Raw genomic sequence first — 24,214 nt, 5'->3', positions numbered from 1 at the left:
AAAAAGAGAAAGAAAGAAAGAAAGAAAGAAAGAAAGAAAGAAAGAAAGAAAGAAAGAAAGAAAGAAAGAGAGGGAAAGAGAAAGGGAGGGAGAGAGAAAGAAAAAAGTTTTAAAAAACCTAAAGACTATATACATGCTGTCTTCATATAACTCACAAATAGCATAAGAAAAGTACACAGCAGTGATTTTTCGGCAAAAGAGATACAAATCTCCATAGCATTTTAGTGGAAGAACAGTTATTCAGTTGCGGCAGAAGGTCAGAAAAGATAAAGTTGAGTAGAGTTTGAAGTGGAAGAGAAAGCACAGTCTTGGAAGACAAACTGCATATTTCTCTCTTTGCGAATTCTAACGAAAAGTTTCTAGTAAAGGGAGAGCCAGGATGGGAACTTTTAGAACAGGATTTGTATAGCAGTGGTTTGAGGAATCACGATAATGAACCAGAACTGAGAGCCAAAATGGAACCTGAGATTTTAGGAATTCATATAGGAAAAAAAAAAAAAAAACACTTCAGGTCTAGAGAGTCTATGGAAAATAGTGATTACAGCCGAGCAGAGAGAGCCTTTCCCAGCCTAGCACAGTGCAGAGTTCTCGACTGGGACTCAGAACATGCGACTCTCCTCTCAGCAAAGCCATTTGGTAACCGTGTATTCTGATCAACCCATTTACTCTTTCAAGACTTCAATTCCATGTATAAAATAGGAGGCAAGAGGGGGGGCCTGGATAATTTCTAAAGTCTTTTCCTTCCCTGAAAGCAATATGGTCTCCAGGACACAGAAGCTCGGGAAATACAGATTGATTTGAAAGACAGGTGAAAAACCCCCCTTTCCCTCCCAGGTGACTTCAAAGATGCTCTTGCAGAAATAGAAACAGAAACAAAGTTACCAGCTCAGCCTGGGCCTGCACACTTTGTCTGCTGTGGTCAGCGCGTACTCATACCTGGACTACCTTCAGAAAGATGGCTAGAGTCTGCCATTTTGCGGAGAGGTCACTGTAAGATGAAATCACCATCAAAATATGGCCTCCTGAGAGGAGCTATCCTTTCAGTCCACTAAATCAAGTAGTTTTACTTTCAATTATAAACATTTTTAAGCCAACCCACCTGACTATTAAGATACACACAAATTAATAAGCTGATTGTAGGGAGAAATCCACAGACTAAATTCTTTTTTAAGCAGTTATGGCCTAAGGTCACTAATTCCGCCTGGTGGGGTGCAGCTAAGGTGAACTCATCACTCTTCATGACCTCCAACCAAGGAATATCAAACTGGAACACCTGTGTCCAATTTGAACCTTCAGCTCCCTTACACAGTAAATTTTATTGTCAAAATCATTGCCCCAGCTGTCCAATGTGTCTTACCTGGCTCTGGGCAACCAAAGAGACTTAAGTTGGAAATTACCTGTGAAATCTCCGTAGTAGGGACAGATAAAGGATCCAGGTGTTTCATGTGACAAGCAGCACTGAAGCATGCAATATTGATTGGTTGCCTAACTTTACTAAGAAAATTGAGGCAGAGCAAATTTACTTGAAATTGATATGCCAGTGAGTGCTGGAAATTGTAAAGAGAAAATTCCCCCATTAGTGATAGGACCTTTGAATTTGGAAACCAAATTACTGGAGACAGAGGAACTACCTATTGGCCAGAAAAATGAGGATGACCTCCTGTGCATCATTACCAAGCTAATATCTTATATCTAGTTCTCTTAATGAGCAGTTTTCTTAATAATATCTGTTACTAAATACAAGAAGGAAAATAGGCCTCATATCCAGAATGTTTATAAACACCCCTGGACATGTTGTTCTGATCTCAATGGCTATCTTTCTATTCTAAGAGTATAAAAATAGGGGAACACAGCACTCGAATGAAAGTGCTCCTAATCAAATTTGGCTTGAAACAACCATTCTCCCATCCCCCCACACATTCTTGAATGTTACACTTTCACAACAACCCCACCACCAAAGACTATCTCATAAAATTTCTAAGAACCAATTATTTAATAACTTTAATTCATGTTTGTTGAATTTATTTTTATTTTTGCTATCAATTAGACAAGTTAGCTTGCTCCTCTACAATTTTCAGAATCTTGTGTGGTCTTTGATGGGTTTGAGTTGATGCTTTCGTCCCTCGTAACTAGTCCCCGTGGACCACTTGCTGGTGCCCTCTTGAACGGCAGGAAGAACTAAGAACACAGTTATTCTGGTCTATGATGTGAAAATACAAAGAGTGAATGCTCTTTAGGAAGAAATTTGCTTAAAGAGCCGGTCTAATTAAATAGAGGATTACATGTGATGAACTAGAGATACTGTCTGCTAGGTGAAGAAGCTGTGCTTCTAGAAGCCAACAAAGCGTCAAATAGAGTGACAGCTCCATTCCGCATGTTAGTCTAGGCTTCTTTATTAGCACTGGAAATACATTCATAGGGATAAAGGAAAGTATTTTACGCTCTTTGCTTTCCACGTATAAGACACAGATTATTTTTCCAGAGCATGGATAATGGACTACTGTCTTTCATAATATAAAACAAACATAAATTCAAAATTTATTTTACAGAACTGTTATTGACTCCTTTTTTTTCAACATTAAACAAAGTTGGATGATTTTATTCTCATGAGATAAATATAGCCAGCAATATGGAAGGCTTCTCCAGTCTGCATTGGAACAGAGAAATTGAGCCATAAGTTGTAGAGGTGCTAATCATAGAGGCCTATCTTAAAGGGTAGGCAAAGGACCCACATGAAGGTATGAGAGAATGAATATATTAGGAGTTGAAGGAATGGCAAGATGAATGGAGGGGCAGGGTTTTCAGAGATGATTCTAGAAGGTAAAAGTTCTAAAGAATGAAGTTCAGAAAAAAAAAAAAAAAAAAACGTTGGAGCTTCAAAGCTCCAAGAAAAACTAATCTAATGCAAATTTAAGGCTATTTGAAGTAAAATAAACAAAGACTCGAAGAGAACAATCAACCTGGGACTATCATAGTAGAGTATGATGCTGCATTCCAAAACAAAGACAAGGCAATGTGGGTAAGATTTTTTAGAAACTTTGGCAGATCTGAATTCAGTTCAACCTATGAAAGGAATTACAAATAAAACTGGAGGTTGTGCCTTGAAAAAAAAAGAAGATTCTTATGTATGAGGATATAAATAAATTGTAAGTAAGTTCCACAGTGATCTGGAGGGCAAGATGGTTAAGAAGTTAGAGAAAAACTAGGCATGTCCCGAGGAAGCTAGTCAGTTTAAGGGGATGTAACATGAAGGTTTGAGGCACACAAGTAGTCTTTGGAGAGAAATCCCTCCTCCTTCAGCCCACATGTACTCATGCATGTATGCACATTCATACGCACACACACAAACTCACTCACATACACACATTGAAATTTAGCTAAAATTTAACACAGGGAACTGTGACCAAAATCATTTTTGGATGCTGCCCTTTAGTGAAAGACTTTGACATGCCCCTTCATCAAAGAAATGAAATGTGACATAGACAGGATGTTAGCTAACCTTTCTGAAAAATATTATATTTGACTCAGCTCTTCTTGAAGAAATGGATCTCTTCAATAAAGTTAATCACTTGAAACTAGAAAACTAAAAGAAATAATTTCTTCATCATTTCTTTTGTCTCTGCATTCCCCATCAATTTTTGTATTCTCCTAAATTGAGGCAGCTTTATGGGAAAACTGAATGAGAACTTCTATAGCAACTATGCCTCTTGTCAATAAATGTCTGCTGTAACATCTGACTTAATTATATACAGAGAGAGCCATCATCATTACAATAATTTTTTTATACTTCAAAATCAATTCATTTCAGGAATGAATATAGACTTTGGACCCTGTTGTGTCTTGTCTTTTGAAAAGTAAGAAACAAGGGGCGCCTGGGTGGTGCAGTTGGTTAAGCAACCGACTCTTGGTTTGGGCTAAAGTCATGATCTCAGGGTCGTGAGAATGAGCCCTGTTCCACTGCAGAGTCTCCTGAGACTCTCTCTCCCTCCACCCCTCCCCGTGCTTGCTCTCTCTCTCTCTCTCTAATAAATAAATAAATCATTTTTTAAAAGTAAGAAACAACTTTTTGAAAGAGAAAAGGAGGAGAATATCAATGCTTTGTTTGATAATGATTTTCACTCTGAATTCCCTTTTTAGAAGCTAATATCTTACTTTAACTGAATTCTCTAAGAATTTGTCCCAGTGTCGTTAAGGCCTATATGTTTTAATTGCTCTATAATCAAAGCATACCATCAAGGGTCCTGTATCTCAGGAACTTTATTTCTTCATCTACTAACATTCCCTGGGCACATTTTTTTTTTTTTGCCAGGCATTGTGATAGGCACAGAAAATATAGAGACAAACCATCCTACATGCCTACCTAAATTTCAGTGTCTCCTGGAAAAAAGAAATGAGTAAGACATAATTACCAAGCAATATGATCATTGCCAGGATTCAAGAAAGATGTTATGGGTTCCTCAGCGCTTAAAATATCAAGCAGCGAGGTGAAAAGGAGAAGTTAGTGCTCTGGGCAGTAGCACCGACATATACAGTGGTGTAAAGGCAGGAGGCTGCTGGTGCTTTGAGAAACCACCCTGTGAAGAGACAGAAGGAGAATGGTGAATGGAGAGATGAGATCAGAAAGTGGCTTTCCACTTAGTCTTGTGTGATAAATTAAGGAGCTTGAACTGAAGTCTACCTCCAGCAAGTTGAAGAAAATTTCTGGAGTATTATACAAGGAGTAACTTGAACAGGTTTTCATTTTAGACTGCTCTCTCTGTGAACAACATGGAAAATGAATTAGGGGATAAAACCATAAGAAGAGTTATGCCACAAGAGTTACGTGGGCCTTGCCGAGGGTTGGGCAAGCAAACAAGTTCATTACTGGATATTTTAATTTGCAATTGAATAAACTTACATGAGCTCATTTTAAACCACAAAGAAAAACACCTAATATTAACAGTCATAATGGGAAAGGTAAGAAGAAATGTGTGGGAAATATCAGAAAGGGAGACAGAACATAAAGACTGCTAACTCTGGGAAACGAACTAGGGGTGGTGGAAGGGGAGGAGGGCGGGGAGTGGGGGTGAGTGGGTGACGGGCACTGAGGGGGACACTTGACGGGATGAGCACTGGGTGTTATTCTGTATGTTGGTAAATTGAACACCAATAAAAATTATTTCATTAAAAAAAAAGAAAAAGAAACTGGATTTACTCAAGGTTAAATAAATAGGATCAAGACATGTCATCAGAACTCACACCATCCCCTTATATCTGCCTATGGATTGAACTCACCTTGTCGGGCTCCTCTGCATGGTGAGAATCCTGTCTTTTGAAGTCAGAAAACATAATTAAAAAAAGACAGATCCCACTCTACCTTCAATTCAGAAAACTCTGGAGGCAGATGCCCTGGCTGGATCTTGTGCTTTTTTTCACCAAGCATTGTGGTCAAGAGGATGGAGCTGGTGCTTGTCTCCATGGCCACAGGGGCAGAGGACTATGATAGGCAAGCCCAAAATGCCTGGAAAGGTAGCAGGTCAGGATTTTTTACGTAAAAGAAGGTGGAGGTACTATATGCAGAAAGTGTGCAGAGATTTTATAGAGACAGAAATAGCAAATGTCCACTATGGTTTAGCAGTTAAGTGGAAACTGACAAGGGCATGAACTAATTTGGGAGATTGTTGGTTAAAGAACAGAACTAGGAGATATTCAGGAGGAAAATTGATAGGACTTGGCAAGTGGCCAGTAGGATTGTGAGTAACCAGTTTTGAACCAGATGGTATAGCATTTAAATTTTCTGTCAGGAATAGAAAGTGTGTAAATAGGAGAAAACTCATCACAAAATGTAGATGTGCCTGGAGTTTTGTTTAGCAGATATTGCCACTAAAAGAAAATTTTAGGGGGAGGTGAGAAAGAGAGAGAAATTAGAAATCGCCTCTATTTATCTGTTAGAGAATGGTACCATTTACCTGAATGGGAAAAAAACAATCATCGGGAAAGGTGGTCTATTCTGTTCTCGTCATGACTGGAACATTTATTAGAAGTCTGATGCATCATCACAAAAAGGGATAAAAGGAATTCATGCCAAACTGTCATCCCACGAGGTATACTGATTGAGCAGTTTCAGAGCAAGATAAGCCTGAATTTGGGCTCAGAGCCCAGAGGACTCTAAGCAAGTTGACTGTCCACTAATTCTTCAAATATAAAATGGGAAGAATTGTAACACCCACATCATACATAATGTACCTACGTGGTCTGCAAAGAACTCAGTAATAAATAAAGAACTCAGTAAATGCAAGTTCCCTTCTGACTAGCACCCAAAGGAAGTAAAGACTAAGTACTAATTCAGGTGCTTGGAGGCAACACCCTTCAGAACTGGGGCCTATTCTCCAGAATAGAATCAGCAACTGAAATAGATTAGTGCATCCCCAGCACCTAGAATACATGAGTCCAGGGACCAAGGTGTGCAAATAGGGTAGCCCCTTAAGCCATCACTCAGAGTGAACCAGTTGCACAAGGTCTGCTTCTCATCCCTGAAAATGTGAGTTCTACTAAATAAGACGTTCTGGTTCTCAAAGGGACAGTGCTTCCACAGCCACAAGACTTCCGCCACAAGACTTCCACTGACTTGAAGACATGACTGCCACCTCTTCTTATGGCTGCCTGTGCCAGTGGGAAAAGGGGGAAAAAAAAAAAAACAGTTCCTGCATAACATCATTGTTAATAGCTACCAAGCTTCCAGACTGTCGTAAAGAACTAGAGTTTCTGTAACATGATGAGAATGAACTACTTGTGGAACCAGGGGGATTCAGGGTGGTACTTGGTGCTTAAGTGCTCAGTGATAAACGTCAAGTAGGAAATTACAGCTTTCCACCCAATGAAGGTAAAGCACACAAAGGCTCTGATGCCTTGTGGATGAAGGAGGGTCTGTGTCTTCCCAACTAGGTCAACGACCTAGACCAGTTGAAGAGCTAGGTGTGAATGACAGAAATCTAAGAGAACTAGTGGAGGATAAAAATAATGAATAACAACTATAGTCAGAAAACTGTGTGACCGGAATCTTAGAAGGTTATACACAGATGCACACACAAGTGACCTGCCACAAGTCTTTTATAGAGGTCATAGCTGGTTCTACCACTGAAGATTCTTGGCTGATTAGATTCAATGGAGAACATGACCAGATATGAGCAATTCAAGGGGTAGACACCTCGGTGCCCCATCTCACATCCTCTTAGCCACTTTTTACTCCAGCCATTGCTGCAGCAAGGAGCTTTGCATAGGTGTAACCTGGACATCTCACCTCAGCTGTCCAACCCATCTCTTGCTTTCTGCCCCAGGGCTTCCCCTAACTCTGTGGTATAGAATAGATGCTATAGGACCACTGGTAATCATATATATACAATCCGTATGCAAAGAAATCAATACCACATAGGACAACTCTTCCAATGAGGGAAGAGAGCTTGTCAATGATATCTGCTATATTCTGTCCCTGGTGGAATAAGGGGTAAGGTCTGTGATGTAATCCATATAGCTCCTCAGAATATCAAGTATCAAGCAGAGTTGATCACAGCACTGTTCAACTAAATTTGTTTTTTAAGCGTTTATCTATTTATTCATGAGAGACCCACAGAGAGAGAGGCAGAGACATAGGCAGAGGGAGAAGCAGGCTCCCTGTGGGAGGCTGATGCGGGACGCGATCCCAGGGCCCAGGATTATGACCTGAGCCACCCAGGCACCCCAAGAACACACCATTTTGAATTGCCTTTGGCTTTCTTTCTTTCCATTTCATTTACCCCTGTCCTAACCCCTATACCCTTAGATCACCTCCCCAAATAAATAAGCACTTCTCTCTAGCTCTCCTTCCTAATGACTCAGGCTCAGACTCAACATTTCCTCTAATCCCCTTCCTACTCCCTATAGATTATTTTTGCCAGGTCTGTGCATTACTATCTGGAATGTTGCTTGCAGATATTTTTAAACATAGCATGATGCGGTGTGCGATTTGTAATGATTATATAATGAACTTGACCCTCATACCTTCCAGTAACACATGAAACATGGCACAAAAAGTTCTTTATTTTGGATGACAAATTTTGTGACATTTAACATGAGATGTTCTTCGTTCAAGCTGAGCAACTTAAGTAGAAATTTTCCTTTAAAGGATGTTTTTGGATTACAGATTTTGAAATTGCTCTGAAACATAGTGATTGAACATTGGCCTCTGATCACTCAACGAAAGATTGGTACTCTGCAATGAATTCTCAATCATCCATATTAATTCACATGCTACTGAGAGGCTCCCTTTTAAGTCTTTGAAGTATAACAGGTATTATCTCCAGATTATTAATGTTCAAGAGAGCTCACTGTTTGCCAGTCTGTGGGCTTAATCTTACACAAATATTATTTTAATATCTGTTAATCCTTTAAGTTGAACGATTTTTTTTTCTTTTCAGCAGCAAAAATAAATTTACTCTTGTTCCTGCGATAATGGATAACTGTTTCCCTAGACGAGGATTTGGGGAAAGGCTGATATGGTGGTGCCAGGCTACTTGCATTGTTCATGCAAAAGCTTGAGGTGCACACAATATGTTGGCTTTGTATAAAGATAGAGGCTTAGGAACTGGAAGGTGTGAAATGTCTTTCCTCAGTGTTGTTTGCTCACATCCTGGAGAGACCCACAAGGCTGATAAAGCTGAGCAACCATTCATTGGGGGGTTTGTACAGGTTTCTGTGTGGGAACACTGCAAACTCAGCATGGCAATGAAAGGATGTTACAAGATCTCCTGAGAGAAGTCTCAAAGCACTTCCTGAGAGCATGCCAAAGGGAACCACTGAAGAAAAGAACTGTGGATTATGCACAGAGGATGAAAATTCAAGACCCTTGAGTCAATTCCCATTAAGTACACTTGCCCTTCTCTTGTTTGGCCATCCCCTAGAGGCATCAATTGTTTGCACCCCAAGGTAGAAGATTTCCCACTTTCCTGAACAAGAGGTCTTTGGAGAACTTAACAGAGATTTTCCTTTTACTTCCATGGCTTTAGCTCTTCCTAAATTGTACATCTTTATTTCAGTTATTTTGAAAATGGGAAAATAAAAGAGCAAACTACAAAAAGACCTATGAAGGTGCCAGCTAAATTCAAAACAACTTACTATTGCAGTTTCCTCAACTAAAAAGCCTCCATACCTTGAAATTAGGGAGCCTTTACTCTTTCCAAGTAGAGCTATGGTTGGAGAAATTTGTGTAATCCCTCTGGATAAATTGAGAAGTGGAACTGAGAAGACAACTGCAGGGATGTCAGAACTCCAAAATCAGGAATGACCCAATCTGACTCATAAGTGATGAGAAGTACCGATTGAAATCCTTTCCTAATAGCGATGCCAGCTTTTTAGAATCTATTCTTAAGTGAGTCATTATTTGGGAAGTAAAGCAGTCACCATGGTGATCTTTAAGCGAGTTCTCAATATGCTTAATGGAAAGTTTGCCCTTCTAAAATGACTTAAGACAATAGATTTTTCAAATTGCTGTGAAATCTAGAGAATGCTTGAACATGGGCCTTTGCATCTTAGTGTTAAAATCTATTTAATGAATTGTTGAAACACTGGTACCAGATTATGATTTCCTAATGTTTTCTTTCCCCAAAAATTCTCGAGAATATATGAAAGTCAAACTTAAACCAGTTTATGTGTGATATATTATTTGGAACTCTATAATTGTACTTTTGCTTTTATTACTATTATTATTACAGGTAATAATACTAATTATCACTAATATTATTTCTCCCTGGACATAAAACAATTTACCAATAGGCAAGCTAAGGGCCAATTTATGCCCAGCAAAAAAGGGAAAAAGTGTAGACTCTACAGTTTACTACTTGTTTATTTTTAGAGAAAGAATGCAATGAAAATTTAGGGCAACTGAGTTTTAAACACATCTTCATGTGGCTTTGTTGTTTGATAAGTCTGATTAGTTTTAAAGCGAAATTGGCCTTGGAGGAATACAAAATCTCTTTGTATATTTAGGGGAAAAAATCAGTACCCTTCATGATTTATCTAGTGCATGGGCCATACAGGTAAAACATAATGTTAGACTAATCATTGTGTTTTGTTCATATTTGGCTCCTTCTTGGAAATTTGGGAATACAAATAAGTAGGGGATAAGATCAAGTTATTAGAGTAAGTTCATATGGAAACAATCTTGAAAATTCATTCATTCATTCAAAATACAGAACACCTACTATGTGCCAGAGCATGATTTAATAGTGATTTTGTCAAAACATTTCTAATTCCTCCTGGCACTTTTTTTAAGCACATGGCACAGAAGCTTACACAATGTAAATCCTCAGTTAGAATTGAATGAATGAATGAATGAATGAATGTGACAAAGAGAACAGTGGATCTTTTTATGCCTTGTAGAGAGTAAAACCAACAGAGACGGCACTGTTTCCTAAAGGATAGTATTGTTTACCTAACGTTTCAGTTTTTATTTAATTTTTATTATATGTGATATTATATATTATATACATTATATACTTTAGCCTGTATATTACCTAATCTTTATTTTATTTAATTATTTAGATTTTATTCTGAAATCAAATGAAATTATTTTATTAATGCTGAAAGTGTATGAGGTAAATAGAATTAACATCCCTAAAAAAAAAAAAAAAAAGAATTAACATGCCTAGAACGGGCTAAAGACATGATTACAGGCTTTGATTATAAGTTGTTGTGTTAGGAAACGTTATGGACTTATGACATATTTGAATCCACATAAGTCAGGGAACCCTGGGTGGTGCAGCGGTTTGGCGCCTGCCTTTGGCCCAGGGCGCGATCCTGGAGACCCGGGATCGAATCCCACATCGGGCTCCCGGTGCATGGAGCCTGCTTCTCCCTCTGCCTGTGTCTCTGCCTCTCTCTCTCTGTGACTATCATAAATAAATAAAAACACACACTTGCACATCGAGACTCTCTATTTTTTTAAATGTAAAGGTGGTGTTGACTCAACTTTTTTTTTCTGGTTTCCCTTTTGTATTTCATCCTTGGAGACTCTCAGCCACTATCTTTTCTTGCTTGCTTGCTTTGATTTCACTTTCTTCCTCTCATCTTTGGAACTTATTTGTTCATTCTTCATGTCTTGACTCCACCTCATCATATTTTCCTCACTTCATCCAAAATGGATTAAAGCTCTCATAACATCTTTATGATCAAGTGTTGTTGCATCAAATATTCCTTATTTGTATACATAGAATTTCCTTTCAGTGGATTTGATCAAGCAAGGTGGTCTTTAAAACTTTATATTATGTTTCACAATCAAGTCTTGAATTTTTCAGTTAATCTTGACAGACAGAAATCCCATTCGTATCTTAATACTCAATGTGAAAGTATTATATTACTAATAATTTTGCACCTGAGCATACTATATTAGTATTGAATCACACAACTGAAGTATGAAATCCTATTAAAGCTTGTTTTCCCTTCATTACACAAAAGGCAGCATTGACAGCGTATTTTGTCAACATTGAATACTGTGGACAAAAAGTACTAAATTACCTTTTTAATCCATGACATCACCTTGAATAACACAGTGTTCAGAATTCATCTAGATATTATGGGGAAATAGTAGAATGCTGTGAACAATGTATATTAGTGAGTAACTAGTGGCTGAAGTTTCAGGTGGCGGCTGTAACTAGAAAAGCTTTTCTCCTGCTGTCCATAATACAGTGATTGAAACTCTCTCTTTCAACTGCAGACCTCCCACCCTCACTTTAGCAGTCTGTGAAATTTCCTTTGCATCATTGAAACGCACTCTAAATGGGGTTTTCTTTGAAGACCACCCAGAAGTTATAGCTGGCGTAAAATGCAGCTGATTGGTACAATTTGCATTCATAGTTAGGCCAGAGTGGAACTAGGCTTATGTGGCTTTACTTAAAATTACCTATTTCCTGAAGGTCAAAATGACAAGAAGAGCTGAGAGATCCCTCAGCTTTCTCTCTCCAAATTCTCTCTAAAGTTATGATAGCCACATAATTTATCAACCCAAGCTGGAACACTTTCCAGAATAAAACAGGGTGCTACTCATAATTATACTCCAAGCAAACTGAGTCTGTCAGGGCAAGAAACAGGGCAGTAGGGGTATCCCTGAAAGATCAACAGTCATAGACCCCTTTGTCCTCAATGAACTGACACCAGTTTACTGGCCATCACCAAGTCATTGACATTTCACTGGTAACACACACTATTCCATATTTCTGTGGTTTACAGATGCTGAGTAATTATTATTAGCATATGATTGCAACCTATCTTAGTCTATGTTTCCCAAGCCATAATTTCGTTAAAAATGTATAATACAAACATTTTTATTTTTTTTTTATTTTTTTTTTTTTTTAACATTTTTAATACATCTTAATTTCCGACTACTTTTTTCCATAGCAGAGCACTTTTGGCTATATATATAAACCCTACAACATTAATTAAGAATAAATTCTTTCTCACATTTTTCTCTTTCCACTTGTATATAAAGCTATGGCTAGGAAATACCATGAATTAACCATAGCTTTAAAAAAAAATCTCTTTCCTCTCTCTATCTTTTGCCTTCTTTTACAATGTCTCTTCAAACACCTTATATGTTGGTGTTTTGTTGTTTCTTTGTTTGTCTTACAAGCCAGAGGGAATTAAATTATTAATGAATCAGTTTAAAATGTCAACAGAGAATTATCTTCCTTCCTCTTCATTGACTCTGTGTCTTTTCAAACCTCATCATCCAAAATATTTTTGCATACTTCATTTTCTCTTGTCTGGAATGAAATAATTGGACTTGAGTTTGACACTAACGTAATGTAATTTTAACACAGAAATAAATAGAAATTGTTAGCAGTACAGGAAGCTGTTTTCTTGTGATAATACGCTGCTGTAAGAAAACCATAAGCATTGTGCTATTGAGACACGTTAATCGATCAAATCTTTATTGAGCAACCCATATGTCAGCTGACCTGATGACGGAGGGTATTGTGGCCTGACCAGGGTGGGTAGGATATCACATGGCAAGGTGGCCAGTTACAGAATGTCAGCGCAAGGGTGGAATGAGGAAAGCCTCTGCATGTGGGAGGAGCTGGAAAGGAAGATTGATTATTGATTGATTATATACAAGGGACATTGGTCTAATAATTTTAATGACAATGAGAACCAAGTTTCTCAGTGTTAGGGAAGGAAGTTACAACAAGAAAAATGAGAAATCTAGAGAGAAGCCTTGAGTTTGATTTGGAATCGGAGGTATCAATATAAACCTATGGTTTTAAATATATACATATAGATTTTGAAGTAAAGATAAAAATGTACTTATTGCAGGATGCCTGGGTGGCTCAGTCGGCTAAGCATCCAACCCTTGATGCAGCTCAAGTCATGAGATCAAGCCTGGTGTCAGGCACCATCCTCAGCTTAAGATTCTCCCTCTGCCTCTCCTTCTGCTCCTCCTCCTGCTCGAGAGCACCCTCCCTCTCTAAGATAAACTTTTTTTTAAAAAAATGTACTTACTAAACTCTAACTCTGTCCACTGAGACACAAGCAGCAGCATCCCATGTCAGGTCTTGGTTTCTAAAAACCACGGTGCACTAAAAGGAATAAAGACTCCTTGCAGAAAGGACTGATTCCTGGCCTCGACAGCTAGAAAGGATCCCTCTAACCTCCGACTCTTCATGGAGCTTTTTGCTAATGCTGTGATAATAATGATGCCTACTTTCTGCTACAGGTATTTGCATACCCATTTCCCCCAAGGCATAAACCATGTCATTTAGATCTTTTACATCTTTCTGAATGCTTTAGAGCTCAGGGCTTCTTGAACAAAATAGGTTCCCAATAAATGACAGTGGAAGGAAGGAAAGTAGAAAAGGAGGAAGGAAGGAAGAAAGGGAGACGCCTGGGTAGTTCAGTGGTTGAGCGTCTGCCTTTGGCTCAGGTCATGATCCTGGGGTCCTGGAGTGGAGTCCCACATCGGGCTCCTCAAAGGGAGCCTGCTTCTCCCTCTCTGCCTATGTCTCTGCCAATCTCTCTCTCTCTTTCTCTCCTTCTCTCTCTCTGTCTCTAATGAATAAATAAATAAAATCTTAAAAAAAAAAAAGGAGGGAAGGAAGGGGAGTTTTCCAGATTTATATATTTTAAAAATATGTATTTAATAAAATGTATTCAACAAAGTTCTTCTCATACATTGGATATTGCAATAGAAATAAATTATTGCCAAAAATATGACATACCATAGCATGGGACAACAGTTTCCAACTAGTACATCAGGCTCTTCAGTTATATCTTGAAGGCTTACCTGGTTGATCTCCAGTCACACACCGTTCTTGGTATCATTTGACAATAGACAGAGAACCCACAAAGGTACCTTTTACACTATTTTATTGAAAAATTTCACTACCTGCTTTCCCACTTGCCCAACCTTCTAGCACGGTTTTCCCTTTTTATCCCCCTGAAAAGAGATTTCAAATCTTCATGGAAATAAAAATTAGCACTTCTCAAAATCTTTGAGAAAGTCTAGTATAGATTGGGTCTTAGATATACCCATGCATTATTCCTTTGATTAAAAAACAATGAAGATAAGTAGCACCAGGCTAATCACAAATGGCACGGTTTTCCCTTTTATTTGCTACTTTATGCTTGTGACAATACGCTGCTGCAAGATTACTTCTTAATCACAGTTTTATTCAATACAATGACCACAAAGCATTCAAACAAAATTGTATTATATCAGGTATAACTTTTATTTCTGGAATACTGAGTACAGGTGCTACATGAACTTCCAGTCACTTTTAAGAAATGTTTGTATTTCCTTCTGATGTACAATAAGATGATCCATTTTGCCCAAGTTTCTATAAAATTGTCTGCAGAAAATATTGGGCAAGAAGTTTAATGTCCATAATCTATGGGTTAAAAACCAAATAAAGGGAAATTTGATAGACCTTATGATATTATAGTTATATCTCTGGCTTCAGGCCATGTTTGTAAAATGTTGATCTAAGAGACATTGGGTATTACAAACTCCTTATTTTATAATTGGAGAAGCTGAGAAATGGCAAGTTTCATCATCACAAAAATAATTTAGTGCAAAGTCTAAGTGTGCCCATTATTCTTTCCACTATGTTACATATTTGGTTTCATACTGGTTTTACATGTGCTATTTTTATGTAGCGCATGTGAATCTTTTCATTTTGATGGCAGCTATACCTCATAAACAAATAGCACAGAGAAATGCATCATAACACAACAAAAATTGATTTAGATTCATGGTCACTTGAAAATTCTTCGTCAACATAAAAAATCAGGACTGACTTGTACCTACTATATATAGATTATTTTACATGTAGAAGGTCTTCAATAAATACATAATAATTTGACTTTCCTGTTTAACTTGAAGCAATCATTATATCTTCATGGTTGATATCATTTGGTTAAAGCTGCAACAGAAAAATTATTCAAAGCTTTCAACTTCTAAATATTTTATGAAATGATCAATATACTTTTTGTGGTGAAATATAGAAGGCAATGACAATCTGACTTACCAATGAACAATTTTACATTTTACTTTAATTATCACTCACAAATCTTTAATTACAAGTAGAAGGAAGAAATAATTGCCAGCACTTTCCTTTTGATTGTCTTGTGTAATTTAAATCAATGTTAATAATTAAGTTATATTTTAGAAATGTAAAACATCTTGGAAAAGACAGTCATCAAAAAATATCTTGCAAAAATGCTTTGTCAAGCACTTTGAGATGTAATTGATACTGTCCTCTCTGCCTACTACCCTCATTCCTGTTGCCCCATGGAGGGTTTAATAAAATTATGGAGACAACCAATTTCTGCAGAATTTCCTATGTATCTATCTACTCAGCTACCAGAATTATGTGGCTAACTTAAGGCCACAAACATGATGTAAAAATTTAAATCATGAGGTTGTCCTGAGGACTTCTCTTCAACTACATAAAATGGAACAATATATCCTTTTATTTAAATAATAGAAACATTGGGATGCCTGGGTGGCTCAGCAGTTGAGCATCTGCCTTTGGCTCAGGATGTGATCCTGGGGTCCCAGGATCGAGTACCATGTTGGGATACCTGCATGGAGTCTGCTTATCTCTCTGCCTCTCTTTCTGTCTCTCTCTCTCTCTCTCTCTCTCTCTCTGTCTCTCATGAATAAATATATAAAATCTTTAAAAATAATAATAATAGAAAAATCATACAGATATGCAACTATTTTGCATCAGTTTCTCGTTTCTACATAAATGAATTTGAAGCTTTTTGCCTTGAAATTGTCTGTTTTTATGTGCTTATTGTGATATACCTGATTCTAAGCCCAGTGTCTAGCACAGAATAAACATAAAAGACAATTGATAAAATAATGATGAATGTTTATTTCAACATTTATAATCCTCTTGATATTAGAATATGTGTATCAGCATTTGAGTACTGGACAGTACTGGACAGATGGATGAAATGGTAGATGTTTGGGTAGATAATTTATATATCACTGATCTTTGAAAATATGTGAGGCATCAAACTTCTATTTGTAATTAATTAGCTCCCATAGTTTAAGTGAGTTCAACAATAATTTCACACTACTGATAAATATTTTAAGCTCCAGCCTTCTTTTTTTGTTGTTGCTGTTTTTTAAAGATCGTATTTATTTATTCATGAGAGACACAGAGAGAGGCAGAGACATGGGCAGAGGGAGAAGAAGGCTCCCTGCGGGGAGCCTGATGCAGGGCTTGGTCCTTGGGCCCTGGGATCACACTCTGAGCCAAAGGCAGATGCTTAACCACTGAGCCGCTCAGGAGTCCCAAGCTCCAGCCTTCTTATTTTAAGCGTTAGTAAAATTTCAGTGCAATAAATAAGGTGTACAATTTGATGGAGGGGGTTCATTGTACTAGTATTTGATTTGGACTCCCAATTGGCTTATGGTCTTCAATATTACATTTCTATTATTATATTTATAATAATATGAATATTATATTTAAATAGTACACTTAGATATTAAAATGGTAGCATACCTAACATGTCTTGGAAAAAGTTCAAATAAGGAAAATTGATTTTGAATATTAATTCCCATTCTATTAGTAGCATACCAGATGATCCTGAATGAATTAGTTTGTTTCTTGCTGTTGGCTGGTACCATTTTGGAGTCCACTTGTATGACACTGTAAGAAATAGACAAGCCTGTCTTATTTATTTGTCATAACCACATGTATATTAAATCAGAGAGCTAAAAGATAATAAAAAATTCTGACAAACACTGATATTCATGTTTTCTTAATCTTAGGGTCATGGATGATTTTCTTATTTCAACCATTTTTATTTAAAGTCCTTAAAAATGTATTAACATTCATGTTACCTTAGTCAATAGAATGTAATAAATATCATATAATGTTTCTTTTGATTTTGTATGTGCCAGGCCATCAGGCTCATCTCTGTCGACATCAATGATTTAGAAGAGGTAGACATAAAAAAAAAAAAAAAAAGGTAGACATGTACTGATCATATAAAAGTACTGGACATGAAAAGAGCAAGATACATTCTAGGTTGATGTTTTAAATTTAGCTTTCTAATAGAAGCTATCTTGAGTTGATTCTTTTCCAGAAAAGACAGTTACACTTTTAAATGCCAATTCATTAAGAATCCTGGCTAGATAAAACCAATGTCTTATTAGAAAAAACTATAAGTATGATTAAACCTGTGTTATTTTAGTTCCATTTCCCTTTAGTTTTGTAATAAGTTAAAGTAACTATAATTAACTAGGTAGGATCTATAAAGACTCCTAAACTCAAATGGAATTTAACCCTGGATATTTCTCAGGCTATAAATAAAAAATTATTCTTTTCTTAAAGCTCTTATTTATTTATTTGAAAGAGAGAGAGTCCAAATGGAATTAGGGGCAGAGGAGAGAGGGGACTGACAAACAGACTCCCCACTGAGCATACAGCCTGACGTGGGGCTCCATCCAAGGACCCCGAGATCATGACCTGAGCTGAAGTCAGATGCTTAACCCTCTGAGCCACCCAGGTACCCCAAGTGAAAAAATAATTCTATGGGAAAAAAAAAATGTTGACGAACCAGCCTATTTCTTCAAAGAGAGGGTATCTATTAGAAAATATTAGGCAGCAAAGTATATGTGGCAAGCATCTAAAGCATGCCTAGTTATAATTTTTAGTATTCTGGGTATGGCATAATTTTATCCAAGTCAAGATATAATTAGTAAATTTATTTTTCACACTATAGAAAAGAAAAAGGGAAATCTCTGGTTAACATTTCGAATCAACATTCAAATACATCTTCCAGTACCACTTGTTTTTTTCTGGATCATTTCTCTTCCCCTTACACGTGCATGGCTCAGCTTGATCGCAAATGGTCTTGAAATCAAGGACTTCTGCACACTAAGAAAGCAAAACTGGGCCTTTGGTCACAAGTATTCACACTCACAACAGGGAGAGACTAAAAGAGAAGGGTCACATAGCTGCAGAGGGAAAAGATTTTTGTGATTCCAAAAATACATTGAAGAAATTGAAATAAAATCACCTGATTCTGTTTTTCAGGGTTTTAGTTATCATCCTAAGATCAGTACTGAAAAATTATTGAACTGAAAGCATTTTTAATGCATTTTTATCGTTAATTCATGTTGAACCACCCGAGAGAAATTCCTCAGAATTATCTCCTTTCCTGCTTGCCCAGGAAATACCAGGGTTGAAGAAAAATCAACTTCATCAATAAACATATGCATGCATGTGCCAACATAAAGGTGGCAAACTATTCGATTCTCTCAAATCTGTACAAAAACAACAAAGTTAGCAGCATACTGAGCTTCCTAGCAGTCTGAGTTTCCCACACTGGGGTTCTTTTACTGACAAGAAGCTATGATTTGTGTTACCAAAAAATGTCAGCTCCTAATTCAGACGAAGCTGAGATGAATTATACATAGGTCATTAGAAGCGGTGTGGTCGACCCTGAAAGGGATCTCCACAAAATTCAACCACTGACATGCTGAGTGCTTTGAATAAATCAATCATTAGCCATCTGCCTCAATTTAAGCATTCAAAAAAATGGGAGTATGCAGAGAACCAATTATTAATGTATGCCTGTAAATTATTTTGAGCTTCTTTTAGTAAAAACATCAAACAAAAATAAAATATTCCTGTTCATCTACAATAACCATTTTTAAATTTTCTTTTGGTCTAATATACGTTTCTCCTACGTTGTTACCGGTTCCCTAAGTCGCTGTTGCCCAGCTGTTCCTGAACAATTTATTTTCTAAATGATCACTTCTAATGATTTTTTGGTCATCTCTTATAGGATATTGTGTATCATTTCCCCCCTAGAAAGGTAACAAAAAAGAAGTAGGGGATTGGGAAGTGGGAGCAGGTGGGGGGTGGTCTGTATCATTATAACATTTATGTCAAGCAGCAGGGAAGTCCCAGTTAAGGAGGGCACAATTACTTCTCTTTTTAAGAAATCGTACACTTTTACAGAGAGATCTAGGCACAGGCTAGAACTGGGACTAGGAACAGAAAAAAAAAAATGACACAGAACACCATATAACCATGAGACAGACTGTGGTAGATATTTCTGCTAAGAATCCAAATAGCCAAGTGTTACAGAGTTCTTAAATTCTAAGTGGAGGACCCACTAAGCTACAATGACAGTTACATGAAATCTAAAATCCTGAAAGTAGTAAAACCAAAGAGAATCAAAGTCACTGTCAAAAGCAGTGGTACTGAGAACGCCAGGAATTGTAGACTCGCATGAACGCAAGTATCTTACAAACATATTCTACTGGTAACAAAGAAGGGCAACTAAGAAAAAATGTGATCTGTTCTATAAAAATTCATCGTCTCCCCTGAGAAAGCATCTGAAAGGCATATTCATTTATATTGTTTCAATCTATCATAACCAAAAGCTCCAACTTGCCTATATCATCAAGCAAAATAAATAGGTTTTCTCATGATACAAACTGCATAGGAAGGAATATAGTGAAGACTGGCAATAATATGAGCCCACTGGACGTGAGAGTGAGTTTGTTCCTCTATTCTCAACTCTCAACACATCCTCAGAGAGCTTTGAGGGAACATTTTATGAGGGAATAGAAACCATTAGAATTGACCTTGCTGAAGAAACTCCAGTAGCAAAGACTATTAAATACTAAGCCATAAGAGGGGAAACTTAGTCTGAGCCACAGAAGAAAAATAAGACAAATAAAATTCTCATAAACCAAAGTCTGCTTGTCTTGGACATTTTGCAAATGGAAAACATTATGTTATATTGAATCTTAAGCTATTTCTTTAAGGTCCACACTTTACATTTTGAATTTACACCACCAGCATTTCATAACACTAAACCAAGTCTGTTTTAACCTTTTCTTCCCTCATCCTCCTACCAACATAAAAGCCAAATAGGAAAAACCAATCTGGCCAACTATAGGTAAATTAATTTATTCTTGCCCATGTTTCAGTATGAAATGTCAGGACTGCGGAGAGAGAGAGGGAAGTGGGGGGAAAGAGAAGATCTCAAAATTAAGAGTGAACAATGGCTCCCTTTGAGGATCTGGTCCAGAATGCCCAGCAGCTGATCATTAAAGCTGCCACCCATAACTGAAAATATTGAAGTTGCCCAATTTTGAGTACTCTCATCCATAGCGAAAGCCCATGGAATGCTAGCTGTCATTGTTTTGGCACAGGCAGTATTGTTTCTTCTCCTGCCAGGCCCACACATCTCATTTGCTTCCCCCAGTTATTTTTGCAAGCCAACCAGCCCCCCTGATGGCTCTCCCTGCTGTACCTGAGGGGCAGTCCTTTTGAGATCTCCTACCTCATTTATGCGTCAGTGAGAACAAGCTAAAATGTACTGGACATTAGAAGACATTTCCTTTTGTTATTGTTGTTTTTATTGTTATTATTCTAAAGGTAATATAAAAGAAACTCTAAGGCAGGGCCTCCCCATGCAGTCAATGTGACTTAGACTACATACAACTCCAGGGGGATCCCTGGGTGGCTCAGCGGTTTAGTGCCTGCCTTGGGCCCAGGGTATGACCTGGAGTCCTGGGATCGAGTCTCACGTCGGGCTCCCTGCACGGAGCCTGCTTCTCCCTCTGCCTGTGTCTCTGCCTCTCTCTCTCTCTCTCTCTCTCTGTGCCTCTCGTGAATAAATAAATAAATAAAAATCTTAAAAAAAAATAAAAAAAAGACTACGCACAGCTCCATAGGACGACATTCCTATGAACTATGATGTCAGTGGTGCCTCTGGAAGCTGTAAAATGCGGTGGCTCTGTTCTGTGGGCCTATTACAGTATAGGGAGTTTAATAATCGGATAAAACTGGTTCTCCTCAAACATCTTCTTAGTATTCTTCTTAAAAAGTTGTATAAATCACTCTTTTATTTTCAAGTCATACAGAGAATCTCTGTAGAATACAATGTCCATCTTCTCCCATGATACATTATTAAAAGAACTAAAGAGAAAATTTAGTTAGGAGAAAAATCTTAAATATCAAATTTTCTTTACCAAAGAGAACATTTCAGAAATAAGGAAAGTTCAGAAAGAAGGAAAGTTGTTTAGTTTGGTTTTTAGCTGTTGTATTCATTCACCAGAACTCAACAAGAGTATTCTTTATTTTAATGTGCAAATGTTTTAATCGCATTTTCTGGAAAGAACATTGTAATTCTTTGAATAGTCTTCACTAAGTTATTATGTCGAGTGGCAATTTTAATTCATCAAGCTAAATAATTTTAGGCTTAAATGGTTCTATTTACATCTACTAACGTTAAAAGGACAGGAAAATGATTGCATTTTTATTAGATTTAGTTTGCCTTTTTCCCAATCATTAAATGTGGGTCAATTGTTTACAAGTGCTGTTGTAAATCTAAAAATGTCGATCTTAACGATGGTCCCTATTATCTTTGAGAAAGTAAAGGCCTTTGGGAATGATGTATCACCATTTCCTATTCCCCCAAGCAGTACTGAGAAGAAAAAAATTCACAAATATATAGAAAGTCTCATCACTATACCCCCTCATTTAAAGGATGTGTTCTGGTAAGGACGAAAGCATGAGAAGACAGAGGATTTAGAATATCCTTCTAGATTTGAGACCCTTTGCCCCACAACAGAGAGATTGTAACACCTCAGAGGCCAAAAGAACTCCTCAAATCACTCGTCTGTTTTTCTTAAAATTAAAATTAAGCAGGAGCGACTCACGTAGTGACTTACCGAAAATAATATTTAGCAAAATTGAATCAGAAAAATGGGAAAATCAGAAATATGCTACAAGGTTAACCAATGTGGTGAAAGAAAATGAGAAAGCCTATGTGGAGGTCATCTGCTTTGTTGCAATTAAATAGCACCAGAATTAACTGGAAGAATTCTGTACAAATTCAAATTCAAAATTTTTACTTTTACTTTCACCTCCACAGATGAAGAAAGCAAGGCAGAGAGACCACTGGAAAAAGAGAGATCGATGAGAGCTGTCAGAAATGAAGGCTTAGTAGAGCAGCATCTGGAAGCCAAGGACATTTGCCAAGAGGTAGGGATAACCAACTGATGCCAGTGATCTCCATGGGGCACACTGGAGGGTTTTTCAGATATATCCGATGGCCCAGTACACTCCCCTGACCCGGGATCTTCTGCTGCGTGTCTCTTGCCCCAACATTCAGTCCCACTGGATTGGGGCCTGAGAAAACTCAAGCCTAGTTGACTCCCTCATGTGCCCATTGGGACTGCAGGAAGACTCCTGAATGTTTGATTCTCACAGCTTAACCAACTGCTGGCGCCTCAATCCTTGCCTCACCAGCAGAGGAAACATGCCAGCCTGATTCCTGCCTTCAGGGTTTTCCAAACAAAAAGTCAGCACGAGCCTCATTTTGCAAAGAGCTTTAATTTTCTGGATGGTTCTTTTGAGTCACTTGGCTCAAGGAAAAGGGAATGAACTACCTTCTCCCATCCTCTTTCCTCCTTCCCACGAGTGAGAAGAAAAGAAATGCCATAGTATTCTCCACCCCAAAAATTCTCTTTAAAGAACTCATTTGATAGCTCTTTTTAATACAGACTAGAGCTGAGTGATGTTCACAGACTATAGGGTCAGCCATTAAGCACATGCTGCAGAGATGTATCTAGGACATCTATTCAGATCATGAAGTACCCATCATCCGTTGGTCTCAACTTTGAGATTTAGCCGATTTTCTGAACTATCAGGATATCCAATTTACTAACCTACTTACTTTATGTTACCTAGTATTTAAAATATTTTGTTTATAACATTCGTTTGGGGCCACACATTTTGGGTTGGCCTAATTCACATTTCCTAAACTAGAATGCCTTGCTTTGCTTCAAAGATTGGGAAAAGTGACGTATCTACCTACACTTTATTCTCACGGGGGGGAGGGGGGGGCATGATTTGATTCTTTTGATTCAATGGCTCGCTGAAATGTCAAACAAGAAATTTTCTTTTTTTATTAGTTAAAACAACCAATTGTTGTTTAATTTTAATGTCATGTAACTTGAATCTTCTTCCATAATTCTAGATTTTCTTTTAAAATGCCATAAGGGGAGTGAGATCTTTTGAGCGCCATGCTTTTCTCTCAAAACTAAACCAAAGGGTTGGCTCTGGAATGCAGGATGGATGCTCACAACCACAGACTTGCAGATAGTTTTGGAGGCAAAAAGTAGGAAGCATCAATATGCTTGTAGGGAGAACTTGAACTCTACGCAGTGTGACTTTTGGCAAGACATTCAATTTCTCGAGACCTCACATTTTAAAATACACAGTAGATATGTCATATGCCCCTCAAAACCAATGTTTCCCTCTTCTTTCCAGATACACAACTAAACTACATTTCCCAGACTCCCTTGTAATTAAATGTGGCCGTGTGGCTGAGTCATAATCAATAAAATGCGAACACAAGTGATGCGTACCTTGGAGGCCTATCCCATAGAAACACCCCAGATGCACTCTTCTACGTTCTCTCTTCTGGATGTCTAGAAAGATAACACTCAGAGAGACTTTGACAGCCCTGCTTATGGCCCCAAACCTTTGTGCCTTCTAAGAATGTCTGATTGGCTCATTCTTTCCAAAGATATTCTTTCCAAACAATCACTGCCTGGACCACTCTCTAGCTGCCTTTACTGGTGTCACTGGTAAGTTCTTCAAGTTAGCTGGAGCTCTGTGTGAATTTCCATGGCTCCGTGGCCCTATGGTCCACTCATGCTCCT

The 24,214-nt window shown here is 37.7% G+C and overlaps 3 long non-coding RNA genes across 6 annotated transcripts in view; 1 reads left to right on the top strand and 2 right to left on the bottom strand.

Moving 5' to 3' along the window:
- LOC144290130 (uncharacterized) overlaps positions 1-6,128 on the bottom strand; it is a 55,566-nt gene extending 49,438 nt beyond the window's left edge. Inside the window, exons 1-2 of one of the 3 annotated variants that reach the window (XR_013357961.1) lie at positions 5,949-6,128; positions 5,275-5,308 (exon numbers count right to left, since the gene is read on the bottom strand). This is a non-coding gene — a long non-coding RNA (uncharacterized LOC144290130). The other 2 variants (XR_013357953.1, XR_013357960.1) reach the window with 2 other exon arrangements.
- The window catches only part of LOC144292741 (uncharacterized), a 223,676-nt gene that overhangs the window by 183,719 nt on the left and 15,743 nt on the right, over positions 1-24,214 (top strand). For both annotated transcript variants that reach the window (XR_013360085.1, XR_013360081.1), the window contains exon 3: positions 22,420-22,529. This is a non-coding gene — a long non-coding RNA (uncharacterized LOC144292741). The remainder of the gene's footprint in view (positions 1-22,419; positions 22,530-24,214) is intronic.
- LOC144292750 (uncharacterized) overlaps positions 14,651-24,214 on the bottom strand; it is a 50,302-nt gene continuing 40,738 nt past the window's right edge. The window contains exons 2-3 of the long non-coding RNA XR_013360091.1: positions 17,094-17,165; positions 14,651-15,425 (exon numbers count right to left, since the gene is read on the bottom strand). This is a non-coding gene — a long non-coding RNA (uncharacterized LOC144292750). The remainder of the gene's footprint in view (positions 15,426-17,093; positions 17,166-24,214) is intronic.

Source organism: Canis aureus, chromosome 2 (genome assembly GCF_053574225.1).
Source record: "Canis aureus isolate CA01 chromosome 2, VMU_Caureus_v.1.0, whole genome shotgun sequence".
NCBI lineage: Eukaryota > Metazoa > Chordata > Mammalia > Carnivora > Canidae > Canis > Canis aureus.
This window is presented reverse-complemented; position numbering and strand designations above follow the sequence as displayed.